The sequence below is a fragment of the Nerophis lumbriciformis genome, linkage group LG14 (assembly GCF_033978685.3).
Source record: "Nerophis lumbriciformis linkage group LG14, RoL_Nlum_v2.1, whole genome shotgun sequence".
Lineage (NCBI taxonomy): Eukaryota > Metazoa > Chordata > Actinopteri > Syngnathiformes > Syngnathidae > Nerophis > Nerophis lumbriciformis.
In genome coordinates, this window is record NC_084561.2 from 5,251,324 (window position 1) to 5,265,775 (window position 14,452).

Consider the following 14,452-nt stretch of genomic DNA (forward strand, 5'->3'; position numbering starts at 1 on the left):
GATTCTGGGTGTTTGTTCTGTTGTGTTTATGTTGTGTTAAGGTGCAGATGTTCTCCCGAAATGTGTTTGTCATTCTTGTTTTGTTTTGGTTCAAAGTGTGGCGCATTATTAGTATGAGTGTTAAAGTTGTTTTATATGACCACTGTCAGTGTGCAAGCAGAAGATGTATATTGTATAACAAGAGTTGGGATGACACGCTATTAATACAGATTGTAGAGGGCGCCAAATGTTGTACCATCATGGCACGCCCTTATTATAGCCATAAGGGTGAATATTAATCCCGGGAGTTTTCTGCGAGAGGCACTGAAATCCGGAAGTCTCACGGGAAAATTGGGGCGTTCAGCAAGTAAGCTGCTGAGCCGCATCAGAGTGATCAAAGAGCCGCATCGGAGCCGCGGGTTGCCGACCCCTGAGCTAGTCCAACATAACTGTCACATTGTGTTGGTAACGAACCCCAAGATGCAGAGATGGCAGGCTTTGTCCAGGAAAACATGATTTAATGTTCTTAAAATAAAAGTCAAAACACAAACCAGGAACTATGAATAGCCAAAACTGAAAACAGGAACCAGCAAACAGAAAAAACTGGAAACAGCTAATGGCATACCTGCCAACTTTTGAAATCAGAAAAACCTAGTAGCCAGGGTCCAGGGGCCGCAGGCCCCGGTAGGTCCAGGACAAAGTCCTGGTGGGGGGTTCAGGGCCGACGCAAAATGATTGATTGCATTCAGACAGGTTAAAATGTTGCTAAAACCATCACTTTTCTATCAGTCACAGTGACTTTTCAAAACAAAAATATTACAGCAAAAATCATATGGGTTGATTGACATGTTTATTCTGTAAGCTAACTTCAATAGTTTGAAATTATTTTGACAGTTAATGCCAGTTATCCTGTCAACCTTTCACAAGACTTCAATTTGTTCATTGAAAGTATAAACACTTTTTACAGTAAACAAAAGGTAAAACAGTACTAAACAATTCCATTAAAAAAAAAATTGGTGTCATTATTAACTTTCTGTCCAAGCTTGTATAATCTACTGCCTTGTTCAATTGTAAAAAATATTCTGTGCCTAAAATTCACATTTCTATCACAATTATCATACTGTAAACATGGTAAGCTAACTTCATTCAAATGAATAGTCCTGTCAATAGCATGGAATTACAATTCAAATGTAGTTTTTTTGTAAGCCGTTCAAAAGAATTCAAAATATGAAAAATTAATGAAAATTAATTTAAGCCATCAGACACTTGAAAAGTGGCACATCACATCTCTAATGTAATCATTTGAACTTTTCAACAGAAATAGCACTGCAAAAATATTAAGGACATACTTCTGTATTTTGGTAGTTATGCTGTCAACATTTAACAAGATTTCTTCAACTTGGACTTGAAAGCATAAATAGTATAAACACTTTTAACAGTATAACAGTACTAAACAATTCCAATAGATAACATTGGTTAAAAAAATAATAAACTCAATCCTTAGCTTGAGTCAACCCATGTGTGTAGAACACGATGGATTAGAAGTCCATCATGCGACCCGTTTGGCAACCTGATTCTATTTGATTATGTTTCAACATTATGTAGTTGGCTGAAAATGATACTTCTTATAGGTGAGGTCGACAAAGAGTTTGCATGTTCTCCCCGTGACTGCGTGGGTTTCCTCCGGGAAGAACAGCAAGTTTATTTTATAAGGGTATGAATCTGAGGTTGGTGTTTACTCAAACTTTCAGACAAAACTTTTTTCAAGAGGCACAGATTAAAAACATCAGTTTTGGAGAATGCAGGCATCGATCCCGCTACCTCTCGCATGCTAAGCAAGCGCTCTACCATTTGAGCTAATTCCCCTGTTTCGATACAACACCGTCACGCTTTCTGTGACATCAACAACACCCATAGTCGATGTGTTCTACACACATGGGTTACAATCAGGTAGACAATGGAAGGATGGGCTACGATCAAGCTCAGGTTGGGGTTTCAATTTGAGCATTAATGCGCTACCTCAAACATGCAAATTAAACAATGTGGTATTAAAGAAAATTTGTATTTGAGTTTCAAGTTTGTATTTGGGTTGAGTACGGAATATGATTTACTGAATTTAATTCAGCCTTGGGTTATTTTCAAGCAGAACAAAGTTTAAGAACATTATATTTGGAGAATGTGGGTATCGATCCCGCTACCTCTCACATGCAAAGCGAGCGTTCTACCATTTGAGCTATTTCCCCTGTTTAGTTAGTAGACCGTTAGGCTTTCTGTGACATCAACAACACCCATAGTCAATGTGTTCTACACACATGGGTTACAATCAGGTAGAAAATGTAAGGATGGGTTACGATCAAGCTCAGGTTGGGGTTTCAATTTAAGGCTTTAGTTTATTAAAAGGTAGCGCATTAATGCTAACATTCTCTGTTGGTATGGTTCCTAACACTGTTTTCTTGGAGAAAATACGTCTGAAATGGTTTTAACAAACCTCAGGCTCAAATTGAAACCCCAATCCGAGCTTGATCGTAACCCATCCTTCCATTTTCTACCTGATTGTAACCCATGTGTGTAGAAGACAGTGACTATGGGTGTTGTTGATGTCACAGAAAGCGTAACGATGTTTTACTTAAACAGGGGAATTAGCTCAAATGGTAGAGCGCTTGCTTCGCATGCGAGAGGTAGCGGGATCGATACCCACGTTCTCCAAATGTTATGTTGACCGTATTCTTCTTCAAAAAAATCATAGTCTGCATTGAATTTAGTAAATCCTAACCTAAACTTGAAACTCAAATACAAATTTGCTTTAATTCCACCTTGTTTAATTTGCATGTGAGCGGTAGCGCATTAATGCTAACATTCTCTGTTGGTATGGTTCCTAACACTGTTCTTCTTGGAGAAAATACGTCTGAAATGGTTTTAATAAACCTAAGGCTCAAATTGAAACCCCAACCTGAGCTTGATTGTAACCCATCCTTCCATTTTCTACCTGATTGTAACCCATGTGTGTAGAACACATTGACTATGGGTGTTGTTGATGTCACAGAAAGCGTAACAGTCCACTAACTAAACAGGGGAATTAGCTCAAATGGTAGAGCGCTCGCTTAGCATGTGAGAGGTAGCGGGATCGATATCCGCATTCTCCAAATTATGTTCTTAAACCTTGTTCCGCTTGAAAATAACCCAAGGCTCAATTAGATTCAGTAAATCCTATTCCGTACTCAACCCAAATACAAACTTGAATCTCAAATACAAATTTTCTTTAATACCACATTGTTTAATTTGCATGTTTGAGGTAGCGCATTAATGCTCAAATTGAAACCCCAACTTGAGCTTGATCGTAACCCATCCTTCCATTGTCTACCTGATTGTAACCCATGTGTGTAGAACACATTGACTATGGGTGAGATTGATGGCACAGAAAGCGTAAATTAGATTTAGTAAATCCTAACCCTAGCTTGAAACCCAAGTATAAATACCTTGAAAATCATTTTTAACCTTGAAAAAAAAAATGTACCTTGAAACATTTTTTTTACCTTGAAAATAATTTTTTTTACCTTGAAAATCATTTTTAACCTTTGGTGGATGGGGAGTCAGTGGAGCGTCCGGAGAATAGGGGTAATGTGTTCATATTTTCGGACGCCGGCAGTACTGTTTTGCATGTGTTGGAAGGCTCTCACATGCAAAGCAAGCAATGAACAATTTATACTTGGGTTTCAAGCTAGGGTTAGGATTTACTAAATCTAATTTACGCTTTCTGTGCCATCAATCTCACCCATAGTCAATGTGTTCTACACACATGGGTTACAATCAGGTAGACAATGGAAGGATGGGTTACGATCAAGCTCAGGTTGGGGGTTCAATTTGAGCATTAATGCGCTACCTCAAACATGCAAATCATAGCTTTCATTCTCTGTTGGTATGGTTCCTAACACTGTTCTTCTTGGAGAAAATACGTCTGAAATTTAAGGCTCAAATTGAACCCCCAACCTGAGCTTGATTGTAACCCGTCCTTACATTTTCTACCTGATTGTAACCCATGTGTGTAGAACACATTGACTATGGGTGTTGTTGATGTCACAGAAAGCGTAACGGCCCATTAATTAAACAGGGGAATTAGCTCAAATGGCATGTGAGAGGTAGTGGGATCGATACCCGCATTCTCCAAATATTATGTTCTTAAACCTTGTTCCGCTTGAAAATAACCCAAGGCTGAATTAGATTCAGTAAATCCTATTCCGTACTCAACCCAAATACAAACTTGAAACTCAAATACAAATTTTCTTTAATACCACATTGTTTTAATTTGCATGTTTGAGGTAGCGCATTAATGCTCAAATTGAACCCCCAACCTGAGCTTGATCGTAACCCATCCTTCCATTGTCTACCTGATTGTAACCCATGTGTGTAGAACACATTGACTATGGGTGAGATTGATGGCACAGAAAGCGTAAATTAGATTTAGTAAATCCTAACCCTAGCTTGAAACCCAAGTATAAATTGTTCATTGCTTGCTTTGCATGTGAGAGCCTTCCAACACATGCAAAACAGTACTGCCGGCGTCCGAAAATATGAGAATTACCCCTATTCTCCGGACGCTCCACTGACTCCCCATTCAACAAAGGTTAAAAATGATTTTCAAGGTAAAAAAAATGATTTTCAAGGTAAAAAAAAATTTTCAAGGTACATTTTTTTTTTCAAGGTTAAAAATGATTTTCAAGGTAAAAAAAATGATTTTCAAGGTAAACAATTTTTTTCAAGGTAAAAAATGATTTTCAAATTTTTTTAATTTTTTAAAAATGTATTTACATTTTTTTAATTTTTTACATTTTTAAAATTTGTTCTAACTTTTTTTTAATTTTTTAAAAACAATTTAAAACAATTTTAAAACATTTAAAAAAATGTAAACAATTTTAAACAATTTTAACAATTAATATTTTTTTTAGGGTTAGGGTTAGGGTTAGGGTTGGGGTTAAGGTTAGGGTTAGGGTTAGGATTAGGGTTAGGGTTAGGGTTGGGGTTAAGGTTAAGGTTAGGGTTAGGGTTAGGGTTAGAGTTGGGGTTAAGGTTAGGGTTAGGGTAAGGGTTAGGGTTAAGGTTAGGGTTAGGGTTAGGGTTAGGGTTAAGATTAGGGTTAGGGTAATTTTTTTTTTTTAAAGTTAAAAAAAAGTTAAAAAAAGTTTAAAAAAAAGTTTAAAAAAGTTAAAAAAAAAAGTTAAAAAAAAGTTAGGATTTACTAAATTCAATGGAGACTATGATTTTTTTTTTAAGAAGAACACGGTCAACATAACATTTGGAGAATACGGGTATCAATCCCGCTACCTCTCGCATGCTAAGCAAGCGCTCTACCATTTGAGCTAATTCCCCTGTTTTGGGTGGTGGACCGTTACACTTTCTGTGACATCAACAACACCCATAGTCAATGTGTTCTACACACATGGGTTACAATCAGGTAGAAAATGGATGGATGGGTTACGCTCAAGCTCGGGTTGGGGTTTCAATTCAAGGCTTTGGTTTATTAAAATCGATGCCTGCATTCTACAATTATGTTCTTGACTGTGTTCTTCTTGAAATAAATCATAGTCTGCATTGGATTTAGTAAATCCTAACCTCAATTTGAAACTCAAATACAAATTTGCTTTAATACTACATTGTTTAATTTGCATGTGAGAGGTAGCAAATCAATGCTTACATTCTCTGTTGGTATGGTTCCTAACAGGTGACAGTCAGTTAATATAAAAGGGGAATTAGCTCAAATGGTAGAACGCTTGCTTAGCATGCGAGAGAAAAGCAAGCGCTCTACCATTTGAGCTAATTCCCCTGTTTAAGTAATGGGCCGTTACGCTTTCTGTGACATCAACAACACCCATAGTCAATGTGTTCTACACACATGGGTTACAATCAGGTAGAAAATGTAAGGATGGGTTACAATCAAGCTCAGGTTGGGGTTTCAATTTGAGCCTTAGGTTTGTTAAAACCATTTCAGACGTATTTTCTCCAAGAAGAACAGTGTTAGGAACCATACCAACAGAGAATGTTAGCATTAATGCGCTACCTCTCACATGCAAATTAAACAAGGTGGTATTAAAGCAAGTTTGTATTTGAGTTTCAAGTTTAAGGCTTTGGTTTATTAAAAGGTAGCGCATTAATGCTGTGTGTAGAACACATTGACTATGGGTGTTGTTGATGTCACAGAAAGCGTAACGGCCCATAATTAATTAAACAGGGGAATTAGCTCAAATGGTAGAGCGCTTGCTTTGCATGTGAGAGGTAGCGGGATCGATACCCGCATTCTCCAAATATTATGTTCTTAAACCCTGACCCCAACCTGAGTTTGATCGTAACCCATCCATCCATTTTCTACCGCTTATTCCCTTTGGGGTCGCGGGGGGGGGCTGGAGCCTATCTCAGCTACAATCGGGCGGAAGGCGGGGTACACCCTGGACAAGTCGCCATCCATCCATTTTCTACCTGATTGTAACCCATGTGTGTAGAACACATTGACTATGGGTGAGACAGATGTCACAGAAAGCGTAACGGCGTTTGGGGGAATTAGCTCAAATGGTAGAGCGCTTGCTTAGCATGCGAGAGGTAGCGGGATCGATACCCGTATTCTCCAATTATGTTCTTGACGGTGTTCTTCTTGAAATAAATCATAGTCTGCATTGGATGTAGTAAATCCTAACCTCAATTTGAAACTCAAATACAAATTTGCTTTAATACTACATTGTTTCATTTGCATGTGACCGTTGCGCTTTCTGTGACATCAACAACACCCAGAGTCATGTTTTCTACACACGTGGGTTACAATCAGGTAGAAAATGGATGGATGGGTTACGATCAAGCTCGGGTTGGGGTTTCAATTTAAGGCTTTGGTTTATTAAAACCATTTCAGACATATTTTCTCCAAGAAGAACAGTGTTAGGAACCATACCAACAGAGAATGAAAGCATTGAGTGCTACCTCTCACATGCAAATTAAACAATGTAGTTTAAAAAGGTAATTTGTATTTGAGTTTCAAGTTTAGGTTAGGATTTACTAAATCCAAAACAGACTAACATTTCAAGAATGCGGGAATCGATCCCACTTCCTCCTGCATGCAAGGTTAGGGTTTGGGTTCTTATTTGAGACTTTGGATAATCAACACTATTTCAGACCATTTGTGTTTGGGTTGAGTACGGAATAGTCTGATATGGTTTTAATAAACCAAAGCCTTAAATTGAAACCCAACCCGAGCTTGATCGTAACCCATCCATCCATTTTCTACCTGATTGTAACCCATGTGTGTAGAACAGTGTTTCACCCAAAAAGGGCAATTAGCTCAAATGGTAGCGCGCTTGCTCAGCATGTGAGAGGTAGCGGGATGGATGCCCGCATTCTCCAATTATGTTCTTGACCGTGTTCTTCTTGAAATAAATCATAGTCTTCATTGGATTTAGCAAATCCTAAACTCAAATACTCAATCAATCAATGTTTATTTATATAGCCCTAAATCACAAGTGTCTCAAAGGGCTGCACAAGCCACAACGACATCCTCGGTACAAAGCCCACATAAGGGCAAGGAAAAACTCACCCCAGTGGGACGTCAATGTGAATGACTATGAGAAACCTTGGAGACTATGGGTGTTGTTGATGTCACAGAAAGCGTAACGGCCCATTAATTAAACAGGGGAATTAGCTCAAATGGTAGAGCGCTCGCTTTGCATGTGAGAGGTAGCGGGATCGATACCCGCATTCTCCAAATATTATGTTCTTAAACCTTGTTCCGCTTGAAAATAACCCAAGGCTGAATTAGATTCAGTAAATCATATTCCGTACTCAACCCAAATACAAACTTGAAACTCAAATACAAATTTTCTTTAATACCACATTGTTTAATTTGCATGTTTGAGGTAGCGCATTAATGCTCAAATTGAACCCCAACCTGAGCTTGATTGTAACCCATCCTTCCATTGTCTACCTGATTGTAACCCATGTGTGTAGAACACATTGACTATGGGTGAGATTGATGGCACAGAAAGCGTAAATTAGATTTAGTAAATCCTAACCTCACTGGATCGGTTCGCAGCCGAGTGTGAAGCGACTGGGATGAGAATCAGCACCTCCAAGTCCGAGTCCATGGTTCTCGCCCGGAAAAGGGTGGAGTGCCATCTCCGGGTTGGGGAGGAGATTTTGCCCCAAGTGGAGGAGTTCAAGTACCTCGGAGTCTTGTTCACGAGTGGGGGAAGAGTGGATCGTGAGATCGACAGGCGGATCGGTGCGGCGTTTTCAGTAATGCGGACGCTGTATCGATCCGTTGTGGTGAAGAAGGAGCTGAGCCGGAAGGCAAAGCTCTCGATTTACCGGTCGATCTACGTTCCCATCCTCACCTATGGTCATGAGCTTTGGGTTATGACCGAAAGGACAAGATCACGGGTACAAGCGGCCGAAATGAGTTTCCTCCGCCGAGTGGCGGGGCTCTCCCTTAGAGATAGGGTGAGAAGCTCTGTCATTCGGGGGGAGCGCAAAGTAAAGCCGCTGCTCCTCCACATCGAGAGGAGCCAGATGAGGTGGTTCGGGCATCTGGTCAGGATGCCACCCGAACGCCTCCCTAGGAAGGTGTTTCGGGCACGTCCGACCGGTAGGAGGCCGCGGGGAAGACCCAGGACACGCTGGGAAGACTATGTCTCCCGGCTGGCCTGGGAACGCCTCGGGATCCCCCGGGAGGAGCTGGACGAAGTGGCTGGGGAGAGGGAAGTCTGGGCTTCCCTGCTTAGGCTGCTGCCCCCGCGACCCGACCTCGGATAAGCGGAAGAAGATGGATGGATGGATGGATGGATGGAAATCCTAACCCTAGCTTGAAACCCAAGTATAAATTGTTCATTGTTTGCTTTGCATGTGAGAGCCTTCCAACACATGCAAAACAGTACTGCCGGCGTCCGAAAATATGAACACATTACCCCTATTCTCCGGACGCTCCACTGACTCCCCATTCACCAAAGGTTAAAAATGATTTTCAAGGTAAAAAAAATGATTTTCAAGGTAAAAAAAAATTTTCAAGGTACATTTTTTTTTTCAAGGTTAAAAATTATTTTCAAGGTAAAAAAATTATTTTCAAGGTAAAATTTTTTTTTCAAGGTAAAAAATGATTTTCAAATTTTTTACATTTTTTAAAAATGTATTTACATTTTTTAATTTTTTACATTTTTAAAATTTGTTCTAACTTTTTTTTAATTTTTTAAAAACACTTTAAAACAATTTGAAAACATTTAAATTTTTTTAAACAATTTTAAACAATTTTAACAATTAATATTTTTTTTTAGGGTTAGGGTTAGGGTTAGGGTTAGGGTTAGGGTTAGGGTTAGGGTTAGGGTTAGGGTTAGGATTAGGGTTAGGGTTGGGGTTAAGGTTAGGGTTAGGGTTAGGGTTATGATTAGGGTTAGGGTTAGGGTTAAGGTTAGGGTTAGGGTTAGGGTTAAGATTAGGGTTAAGATTAGGGTTAGGGTAATTTTTTTTTTTAAAGTTAAAAAAAAGTTTAAAAAAAGTTTTTAAAAAAGTTTAAAAAAGTTAAAAAAAAGTTTTTAAAAAAGTTAAAAAAAGTTAACAAATTTTAAAAAATTTAAAAAAATTTTAAAAAATGAAAAAATTTTAAAAAAAATTAAATTTTTTAAAATGTTTTTTTTTTAAATTCAAAATTTTTAAATTTTTTTTTAAAAAAAATTAAAATGTTTTAAAAAATTTAATTTTTTTTTAAAAAAATAGAAAAAATTAATTAAAAAAAAAAAAAATTAAAAAAATTAAAAAATATATATATATATTTTTTTAATTACATTTTTTTAAATAAAAATAAATAAATAAAAAATAAAAAAATGTAAAACAATTTAATTTTTTTTAAAAAAAGTTTAAAAATTAAAAAATTAAAAAAATTAAAAAATTAAAAAAATTAAAAAAATTAAAAAAATTAAAAAAATTAAAAAAATTAAAAAAATTAAAAAAATTAAAAAAATTAAAAAAATTAAAAAAAATAATTTTAAGTTAAAACATGATTTTCAAGGTAAAAAATGATTTTCAAGGTAAAAAATAATTTTCAAGGTAAAAAAAATTTTTCAAGGTAAAATTTTTTTTTCAAGGTTAAAAATGATTTTCAAGTTAAAAAAAATCTAACTAGATCTGACCAATCTAGCTAGATCTGACCAATCTAAAGCGAACATGGAACAAACCGAGCAGTCCAGTTGCGATCAGTTGAATGTCCTGAGAATACGATGACCAGGGTGAATGAGGTTGGGGGTTCAATTTGAGCCTTAGGTTTATTAAAACCATTTCAGACGTATTTTCTCCAAGAAGAACAGTGTTAGGAACCATACCAACAGAGAATGTTAGCATTAATGCGCTACCTCTCACATGCAAATTAAACAATGTAGTATTAAAGCAAATTTGTATTTAAGTTTCAAGTTTAGGTTAGGATTTACTAAATTCAATGCAGACTATGATTTTTTTTAAGAAGAACATGGTCAACATAACATTTGGAGAATACGGGTATCGATCCCGCTACCTCTCGCATGCTAAGCAAGCGCTCTACCATTTGAGCTAAATCCCCTGTTATATAACCTGGCTGTCACGTGTTAGGAACCATACCAACAGAGAATGAAAGCTATGATGTGCTACCTCTCACATGCAAATTAAACAATATAGTATTAAAGCACATTTGTATTTGAGTTCAGGTTAGGATTTACTAAATCCAATGCAGACTATGATTTATTTAAAGAAGAACACGGTCAAGAACATAATTGGAGAAAGCGGGCATCGATCCCGCTACCTCTCGCGTGCTAAGGAAGCGCTCTACCATTTGAGCTAATTCCCCTGCTTGGGTGGTGGACCGTTACACTTTCTGTGACATCAACAACACCCATAGTCAATGTGTTCTACACACATGGGTTACAATCAGGTAGAAAATGGATGGATGGGTTACGATCAAGCTCAGGTTGGGGTTTCAATTCAAGGCTTTGGTTTATTAAAATCGATGCCTGCATTCTCCAATTATGTTCTTGACCGTGTTCTTCTTGAAATAAATCATAGTCTGCATTGGATTTAGTAAATCCTAACCTCAATTTGAAACTCAAATACAAATTTGCTTTAATACTACATTGTTTAATTTGCATGTGAGAGGTAGCAAATCAATGCTTACATTCTCTGTTGGTATGGTTCCTAACAGGTGACAGTCAGTTAATATAAAAGGGGAATTAGCTCAAATGGTAGAACGCTTGCTTAGCATGCGAGAGAAAAGCAAGCGCTCTACCATTTGAGTTAATTCCCCTGTTTAAGTAATGGGCCGTTACGCTTTCTGTGACATCAACAACACCCATAGTCAATGTGTTCTAACACATGGGTTACAATCAGGTAGAAAATGTAAGGATGGGTTACAATCAAGCTCAGGTTGGGGTTTCAATTTGAGCCTGAGGTTTGTTAAAACCATTTCAGACGTATTTTCTCCAAGAAGAACAGTGTTAGGAACCATACCAACAGAGAATGTTAGCATTAATGCGCTACCTCTCACATGCAAATTAAACAAGGTGGTATTAAAGCAAGTTTGTATTTGAGTTTCAAGTTTAGGTTAGGATTTACTAAATTCAATGCAGACTATAATTTTTTTGAAGAAGAACACAGTCAACATAACATTTGGAGAATACGGGTATCGATCCCGCTACCTCTCGCATGCAAATTAAACAATATAGTATTAAAGCAAATTTGTATTTGAGTTTCGGATTGAGTTCAGGTTAGGATTTACTAAATCCAATGCAGACTATGATTTATTTCAAGAAGAACACGGTCAAGAGAACATAACACTTAGGGAATGCGGGTATTGATCCCACTATCGCCTGCAGGCTAAGTTAGGGTTGGGCTTCTGATTTGAGACTTCCATCCATCCATTTTGTACCGTTTTTCCCTTTTGGGGTCGCTGGGGGTGCTGGAGCCTATCTCAGCTGCATTCGGGCAGAAGGCGGGGTACACCCTGGACAAGTCGCCACCTCATCACAGGGCCAACACAGATAGACAGACAACATTCACACTCACATCCACACACTAGGGACCATTTAGTGTTGCCAATCAACTTATCCCCAGGTGCATGTCTTTGGCGGTGGGAGGGAGCCGGAGTACCCGGAGGGAACCCACGCAGTCACGGGGAGAACATGCAAACTCCAATTTGAGACTTTGGTTTATGAAATCTATTTCAGAAAGCGTAACGGCCATACGATTAAACAGGGGAATTAGCTCAAATGGTAGAGCGCTTGCTTTGCATGTGAGAAGTAGCGGGATCGATACCTGTATTCTCCAATTATTATGTTCTTAAACCCTGTTCCGTTTGAAAATAACCCAAGGCTGAATTAGATTCAGTAAATCCTATTCTGTAAATCCTAACCTAAACTTGAAACTCAAATACAAATTACCTTTTTAAACTACATTGTTTAATTTGCAAGTGAGAGGTAGCGCATTAATGCTTTCATTCTCTGTTGGTATGGTTCCTAACACTGTTCTTCTTGGAGAAAATGAAAGTCTGAAATGGTTTTAATAAACCAAAGCCTTAAATTGAAACCCCAACCCGAGCTTGATCGTAACCCATCCATCCATTTTCTACCTGATTGTAACCCATGTGTGGAGAACACATTGACTATGGGTGTTGTTGATGTCACAGAAAGCTTCACAGTGTTTTGGTGAATTAGCTCAAATGGTAGAGCGCTTGCTTAGCATGTGAGAGGTAGCGTGATCGATGCCCGCATTCTCCAATTATGTTCTTGACCGTGTTCTTCTTGGAATAAATCATAGTCTGCATTGGATTTAGTATATCCAAACCTCAATTTGAAACTCAAATACAAATTTGCTTTAATACTACATTGTTTAATTTGCATGTGAGAGGTAGCAAATGAATGCTTACATTCTCTGTTGGTATGGTTCCTAACAGGTGACAGCCAGGAAATATAACAGGGGAATTATCTCAAATGGTAGAGCGCTTGCTTAGCATGCGAGAGGTAGCGGGATCGATGGCCACATTCTCCAAAACTGATGTTTTTAATCAGTTTCTCTTGAAAAAAGTTTGTGTCTGTCTTCTACACACATGGGTTACAATCAGGTAGAAAATGTATGGATGAGTTACGATCAAGCTCGGGTTGGGGTCAGGGTTTAAGATTTATTTCAAGAAGAACACGGTCAAGAACATAATTGGAGAATGCGGGCATCGATCCCGCTACCTCTCGCATGCTAAGCAAGCGCTCTACCATTTGAGCTAATTCCCCTGTTTTGGTACAACACCGTCACGCTTTCTGTGCCATCAATCTCACCCATAGTCAATGTGTTCTACACACATGGGTTACAATCAGGTAGACAATGGATGGATGGGTTACGATCAAGCTCAGGTTGGGGTTTCAATTTAAGGCTTTGGTTTATTAAAACCATTTCAGACTATTCCGCTTGATTGTAACCCATCCTTCCATTGTCTACCTGATTGTAACCCATGTGTGTAGAACACATTGACTATGGGTGAGATTGATGTCACAGAAAGCGTTACAGTGATTCACCAAAACAGGGGAATTAGCTCAAGTGGTAGAGCGCTTGCTTAGCATGCGAGAGGTAGCGGGATCGATGCCCGCATTCTCCAATTATGTTCTTGACCGTGTTCTTCTTGAAATAAATCATAGTCTGCATTGGATTTAGTAAATCCTAACCTCAATTTGAAACTCAAATACAAATTTGCTTTAATACTACATTGTTTAATTTGCATGTGAGAGGTAGCAAATTAATGCTTACATTCTCTGTTGGTATGGTTCCTAACAGGTGACAGCCAGTTAATATAACTGGGGAATTAGCTCAAATGGTGGAGCGCTTGCTTAGCATGCGAGAGGTAGCGGGATCGATCCCCGCATTCTCCAAAACTGATGTATTTAATCAGTTTCTCTTGACAAAAGTTTGTGTCTGTCTTCTACACACATGGGTTACAATCAGGTAGAAAATGTAAGGATGGGTTACGATCAAGCTCAGGTTGGGGTTTCAATTTGAGCCTGAGGTTTGTTAAAACCATTTCAGATGTATTTTCTCCAAGAAGAACAGTGTTAGGAACCATACCAACAGAGAATGTTAGCATTAATGCACTACCTCTCACATGCAAATGCGTGAATGTTGTCTGTCTTTCTGTGTTGGCCCTGCGATGAGGTGGCCTCTTGTCCAGGGTGATCCCCGCCTTCTGCCCGAATGCAGCTGAGATAGGCTCCAGCACCCCCAGCGACCCCAAAAGGGCAAAACGGTACAAAATGGATGGATGGAAGTCTCAAATCAAAAGCCCAACCCTAACTTCGCATGCAGGAGATAGTGGGATCAATACCCGCATTCCCCAAGTGTTGTGTTCTTAACCACGTTCTTCTTGAAATAAATCATAGTCTGCATTGGATTTAGTAAATCCTAACCTAAACTCAATTTGAAACTCAAATACAAATTTGCTTTAATACTA

The 14,452-nt window shown here is 38.3% G+C and overlaps 2 non-coding genes across 2 annotated transcripts; both read left to right on the plus strand.

Annotated features, from left to right (window-relative positions):
• The first annotated feature begins 7,644 nt into the window (after nucleotides 1-7,644).
• Nucleotides 7,645-7,717, plus strand: trnaa-ugc (transfer RNA alanine (anticodon UGC)). Its single transcript has one exon. It is a non-coding gene; the product is annotated as a tRNA-Ala (tRNA).
• A 5,816-nt stretch (nucleotides 7,718-13,533) lies between these two features.
• trnaa-agc (transfer RNA alanine (anticodon AGC)) lies at nucleotides 13,534-13,606 on the plus strand. The gene has a single exon. It is a non-coding gene; the product is annotated as a tRNA-Ala (tRNA).
• Nucleotides 13,607-14,452: the final 846 nt, after the last annotated feature.